The sequence below is a fragment of the Mastomys coucha genome, unplaced genomic scaffold (assembly GCF_008632895.1).
Source record: "Mastomys coucha isolate ucsf_1 unplaced genomic scaffold, UCSF_Mcou_1 pScaffold21, whole genome shotgun sequence".
In the NCBI taxonomy this organism is placed as follows: domain Eukaryota; kingdom Metazoa; phylum Chordata; class Mammalia; order Rodentia; family Muridae; genus Mastomys; species Mastomys coucha.
Genome location: NW_022196904.1, coordinates 78,900,925 through 78,907,505, shown reverse-complemented (window position 1 = coordinate 78,907,505; position 6,581 = coordinate 78,900,925). Strand labels below are relative to the sequence as shown.

General features: G+C 43.2%; 2 long non-coding RNA genes across 2 annotated transcripts in view; one reads left to right on the top strand and one right to left on the bottom strand.

Annotated features, from left to right (window-relative positions):
- The window catches only part of LOC116100644, a 42,869-nt gene that overhangs the window by 30,264 nt on the left and 6,024 nt on the right, over window positions 1-6,581 (top strand). The window lies entirely within an intron of this gene.
- The window catches only part of LOC116100645, a 21,738-nt gene continuing 21,027 nt past the window's right edge, over window positions 5,871-6,581 (bottom strand). Inside the window, exon 6 of the long non-coding RNA XR_004122679.1 lies at window positions 5,871-6,277. This is a non-coding gene — a long non-coding RNA (uncharacterized LOC116100645). The remainder of the gene's footprint in view (window positions 6,278-6,581) is intronic.

Here is a 6,581-nt window from a genome sequence, read left to right as displayed (position 1 = left end):
GGCTGGCCTCAAACTCAGAAATCTGCCTGTCTCTGCCTCCCAAGTGCTGGGACTAAAGGCGTGTGCCACCACTGCCCTACTGAATTTTACTTCTTAATCTGGGTCCTTCTAAGCACTACATGAGTGCAGAGAAGTAACATTTTCAGCCCTCTTCATCTACTCTTCAGTGAATCTGAATTTCTTTCTCTTTCCATCAAAACACATCACCAGCACTCTCTCCCTACACAGAGAATGGACCAAATGAGCCTGGTTTGATCTCTAGCATTAGCAAGTGTGTGTTATTTGTAGACTCTGTTCTAAGCCCTTTGCCCATGAGTACTCAATCCTAACAATAACCCTGTAACATAAATAACTTATTTTTCCCAGTTTACAAATGAGAAAACTTAGGCTAAAGAAGTTAAGTACTTTGCCCAAATAGCTGAGGGAATAAAGGGCTCTCATAAAGCCCATAATCTAAACCACTTAGCTGTGTTCCTTTTCATCAAAAAAGGCAGAAAACAAAAAGCAAAACCACTGGAGGGCCTGGTGTCTCGAGACACTGATAGACGCGAGCCCCCTCTGGGTGGAGGAGCATCTCTGAAGCTTTCTAGAAATCTCCCTTCTGGCGGTAGGGTCTGAGGGGACAGCACTGCCACAAAGAAGCCATCGTACTCTTTGCTGCACTTTGAAGGTCCGAGATGACTCTGAAGAGGGTGGTAATTTCAGATACAGCCAGAACAAAGTGGAGCTGGACATTGCCTCTTGTTTTGGAAGCATCTTGACATGTAGGCACACTGTGTGGTGATAAAGCCTGGACAGAGGACTGAGGGGGTCCTTGAGCAGTCTGAAAGAAAGAGAGTCAAAGTTTGTCCATGTGTCTGCCACCCGGGCTGTCCAGACTGATTCAAAATGGTCACTGCTGTAGACAGAAAGCCCTGGAAAGAGAGGAGAAGAAAGGAGATACTGTCCAGGGAAAATAAAACATGCACACACACACACACACACACACACAAAATCAAAAATTGTAACAGAAATGACTATTATCATCTATTTATTTACTAATATGTGTGCATGATATCCATGTTTTAGATATTAATTGTGTCTTGACCCTATGACATTTTCTGTGTGCCCTGAATTCACGGAGTTTCCTTTAAGTCTCTTTCATTTTGTTACACACTTGGGTATGCTCCCAGGGAGTATGTCAGATTATACACAGAGGTGTCTATCAGACAGCCATGTTCTCTGCCCACTCAGGGCCGTACACTATAGAGGTAGATAGCAGTTATCGACAGCCATCTCCAAGCAGGGTTGACTTGAAGAACCACATCAGGCCAAGTGGGGTCTAATTTTCCCAGGTGTAGGCACTTGGGAAATTCGATAGCTCTAAGCATGCTTTATCTTATCTGCAGTATCATTTCTGCTTAACAGCAAAATAATTTGAATTTGCAAAGTTCTCTCTTACTTGGCTAGCATCTAGCAGAAACTATGAGATCTAGCAAAATGCTACCCAAGACTATGCTTCAGGGAGCTTTTCTTGGCTCCTTCTTGCTCCCTGGGATTAGGTACCCGAGGCAGCAAGGACCCAGGATGATCCCCTTTTCCTGGTTCTCACACCTTCGTATAATTTCCTACCTTATGCCATGCCAGTGTTGGACAATTTGGGGGATGGGAGATATGATAGCTATTTCCTATGAAGAGCGGTGTGTGTGTGTGTGTGTGTGTGTGTGTGTGTGTGTGTGTGTGTGTGGTGTTTCTCTTAGAATTTGGAAGAGAGACATATTTTGAGCAAAACTGTTGAAGCTCATTTGGAGAGTAACAGAAGCCTTCTATAGACAGCCACTAGAGTGAAGTAGCAAATATATTTTCTACACCTAATTTAGTTTGTTTAGTTTTTGAGATTTTATTTATTTTTATTTTATATGTATGGATGTTTTGCCTGCATGTACATCTGTACATCACATGAATGCAGTGCCCATGGAGGACAGAAGAAGGTTTCAGATTTTCTAGCACTGGAATTATAGATGATTGTAAGCTGCCATGTGGTTGCTGAGAATTGAACACAGGTCCTCTGGAAGAGCAGCCAGTACTCCTAACCACTGAGCCGTCTCTCCAGCTCCGAAGTCTAGTTTGTAGAGGCAGTTGCTTGACTTATAAATGACAGATCATGAGCCATAACTATCCAGACTGCCCATTCTCAGATTCCTCATATTCATAAATGATGTAAGACCTTTTTTTATGCTACAAGGCTTTGATGGTAATCTGCTTTGCAACAATACATAAGCAACGCAGTGCCTGCTCTTTGTACTTTGGGTAGCCTGCTCCTCCCATAGGGCACTCACACATGGCGAAATTACCCATTTGCTTGTTTATCTCATCACACTAGGAGCTAAGGGAGATCATATTTCCACTGCCTTTGTGCCCTGACCACCTGGCACACGCCTGACTGATCCATAACAAGTAGCCACAATATGTTGTTGGATAAATACCTCTCACCAGTGCAGAGCATTAGGATTGAAAAAAAAAAAATTCCTGTTTCTATGCTCTCATCTACTCCTTGGGCTGCCCTAAGAGGTAAGTAGTGGCAGACTGGGCCGCTGAGACACGTTGCCTTGCTTACAGATCTCACCATTGGTAACTGATAAAATCAAGACTCAAACCCAACTCACCCGACTCCTACTCTATGCTCCTTCAGCTGATCAACTGCTCTTCACTTAGCCTGGAGAAAAAAAATCTAAGAGATCAGTGTTACCCGGTCATAAGCAGGGCTCCATAGAAGAGATACTGGATAAGAACTGGCTCATTTATGAAGCTAGAGAGTTGAATTGTTAGGAGCACTACCTGCTCTTCCAGAAGTCCTGAATTCAATTGCCAGCACTCACACGGTGGCTGATAACCATCTACGACAGGGACTTCTGCCCTCTTATGGTGTACAGATATTAGGGGGGAAATGTGGCTCATTTGTGAGTTGGCCAGTTCTGTAGGCCTCACTCTCCAAAACAATCAAAATCTCACTTAATGCTTATGAAAAATTTGAATAGGAGATTAATTTTTTTCTTTCGTGGTTAAGGAAACCAAGACAGGATCTCACATCTATACAATAGGCTGTAGACTTAAATGCATTCAAACTCTTAGTTCAAGGGTATTTTAAAATTTTTACTTATTTAATGTGTATGGGTGGGTTTTTGTTGGTTTTAAATAATTATTTTATTTTTTGAGATTATGCTTAAGTACTTAATTTCTACCTTCCCTTTCCTCCCTTCAAACAGTTCCATGTATCTTCCCCCTCCCCATGCCTTATTCTCTTCCAAATTTGTGACCTTTTTTCTTTAATTTTTGATACATATATATTTCTAAATTCATAAATACAACATACTCTGTCTGTATAATGTTACTTGTATGTATATGGTTTCAGGAGTGTCCATTTGGCATTAGATAACCAGTTAGCATGCTCTTCCCTGGGGAAAATTGTTTCTCCCGGTCTCAGCACTCCTTACTTGCCTGTAGCGCTTTGTCTAGTATTGAGGCCTCATGAGCTTTTCCCCATCCATGTTACATGTCTGTTGGTGTTATCCTTGATCACATCATGTTTGAGCAGCCATGCTAGTGAAACTTCATATTTTGCCTGCATGTCTGTCTGTGTATCATGTGCATACTTGATGCCCAAAAAGGCCAGAAAATAGTGAATCCTCTGCTACTGGAGTTATAGACAGTTGTTAGCTGTTATGTGAGTGCTGAGAATCAAAGCTGGGTTCTCTGGAAGACAATCCAGTGTTCATAACCTCTGAGCCATCTCCCCAAACAGCTTCCTTTTCCCAACATTATATGTTTCAGCTCCAAGTGTAATTCCTGATTACAGTAGTGGCACATGGGACAGGATGCCACAGTCTCAGACCATAACTATATGGCTGTGTTCCATCTCATCTACAAGCTATGTTCCTGTCACTGATGCTTGGGACCAAGCTCAATGTTTTATTGGTTGATGAAAAGAAATACACTGTTGTGCCTGGAGACTGCTTCAGTGTTTATAACTTTAAAATGAGAAAAATGATTATTCTGGTGATCAAAAGAGAAAGTATTTGTTTGCTCTTTTGTTTTATTGAGAAAAGGTCTCTATGTAAACCTGGATGTCCTAGAACCATGTAGTCCAGGATGGCCTTGAACTCACAGAGACCTACATGCCTCTGTCTCAAAATGCTGGGATTAAAGACATGCACCACCATCACCTGCTTGTTGCATCTCTATACATGTGTATCCGTGTTTGTATGTGTGTGTGCAGGTACATAGTATACACATGTATGTTGAGGTTTGCACACACAGAGACCAGAAGAGATCATAGGATTCCTGGAGTGGGACTTAAAGGAAATTGTGAGGTGTCCAGTGTGGGTGTGGAGTATTGAAGTGTGGTCCTTTTCAAGAGTAGCAAGCATGCTTAACCATTGAACCATCTCTCGGGTCCCCTGCTTCATACTTCTGAGATAGTTCTCACTGGCCTGGAACTCGCTACTGAACTCACTGACCCAAGAGCCTCAGAGATCGTCCTATCTCTTTTTCTCCAGCACTGAGATTATAAATCTGTGCCACCGTGCCTGGCTTTGTGGTTGGGGGAGGTGGGGAGAAGTTTTGTTGTTTTTTTTTTCTAGGCAATTTTTACCCCAGCCTGAGAAGGTGTATTTAAAATGCCTATCTCATAGTGGGTGTTCACAAACATATTCACATTCTTTCCCCCTTCTGGCTGTCTTCTATGTCCCACCTTTCAGGACAAGAGCACACACCCTTTTGTGAGCCTTTCTTCTCTATAGTAAGCTGAAAGCTCAGCAGCAGGTGCAGAAACATGAGAAATGGAAACTCATTAAGGCCCTGTACAGTCTCCAGCCCGAAAGGAGATCTGCCATAAGAGTTTTCCGTTCTACAGCTGCACAGTGGGGCTAGAGACCTCTGCCCTGGACAGCCAGCATTCTGAGGAGTCAGACTCGGGGTAAGCCTCAGCTGCTCTGAGGGCCGTAATGGAATGTGGTTCAGAGCTGCCTGACGCCATGTAGGGTTGGTAAATTTGGTCTGTTCTCAACCCTGTGAGAGACCTTTCACCTTGAGGACTCAGTAACTAGAAAAACATCCCAGGAGCCAACAGTTTCACATTCTCCAGTGAGCCATGGAAGAGACGGTTGTTGCCCGAATTGCAGGACAAACCCTCAAACTGTGAGAGAAATCCAAATCTGATGCCCGGAAATAGAACGATGATTCTTGGGCTAGAAGATACAAGCTTCCTGCCAGCCAGATGATCTGGGCTCTGTCTTTGTGTATACCCACTAGTATATTTAGATTGATCTGTCCAAGGTTTCATAGGTGAGCAGTAGAGGTGGTCAGGCCAAAGACAGTCCTGAATTTCACAATCCTACTCAGTGTACTTTGCAGAAGAAGTTCACCAAGTAAGAACCTAGTAGGCCCAGGTATTATGGAAGGCCATTGGCTTGGATGGTTGAGAAGCTTCCTCTTGAACACTGCTCTCCTACTATGCTTAGGAAAGATCCTGCTAGAGCAGGATGGTTAGCTCCGTGGTTTCGAGCACTTGCTGTTCTTGCAGAAGACCCAGGCTCGATGTCCAGTACCCAAAACCATCTGCAACTCTAGTTTCTCAGGATCCAATCCCCTCTTCTGGCCTTCACTGGTACCAGGGATACTCGTGATGCACATATTGTAGATGATGGCCAAACACTCATATGTATAAAATAAAAATAACTCTAAAGATAAAATGTTTAAAAAAGAAAAAAAAAAAACCTACCCAGTTCAGCCCTAATTCTCTTATCTGTACAGAAACAGTGATGGGAATGCCTAGTTTGCAAGTTAGAGACAAATACCCGCATATCATTACCAAATGCAAAGGGCGGTGTTCGGTTAGTCATTTATTATGACATTTTGTTTGGGACGAGGCGAATAACAGTCAGAAGACAGACCATGTAAAATTCAATTGAACTCATTTGACTTGTTTCAAGCAACCATTGGAGACCCTCCGAAGCACTAACATATTGAAAATGAATGGCCTTTGGACTAGAGGAACTCATGCTTTTGCAACTGACATAGATGGATGAGTAAGCAAATAATTTCAGGGATATGAGTGATAAAAACAAATGAGATGCTCTTAGATGCTCCAGCAGAAGAGTGCAGGTGGTACTTAGACACCTGAAGGAGTCAGGGGAGGCCCTGCTGAAGAAGCAACTCTCGGATTCTGACAGCTCAGTTTTAAAAGATGACCAAGCAGGAATTCACCAGCTGGAGTGGATGCAGGAAACTGTTGCGATACCTTTAAGAGCATGAAGAAAATGCACAGAAGAATGAAAGCTCATGGTGGGCGGGGGGCAGGGAATGAAGCAGCTGCATATCACTAACATGATGGAGTCTGATCAGCCAAAGATGTTCCCAGAGGACCTAGCCTGCTTGCTCTAGAGTCAGGCTTTGCTCTGGAGGCAACGAGGGGGCTGGGCAGACAAAAACAACAACAACAAAAAAAAAACAGCATGATTGATGTGCATGTGTACGTGCATGCCTGTGCGTGTGTATTTTGTTTTGAGACTGGAATTTACTGTGTATGTGAGTGTGTGTGTGTG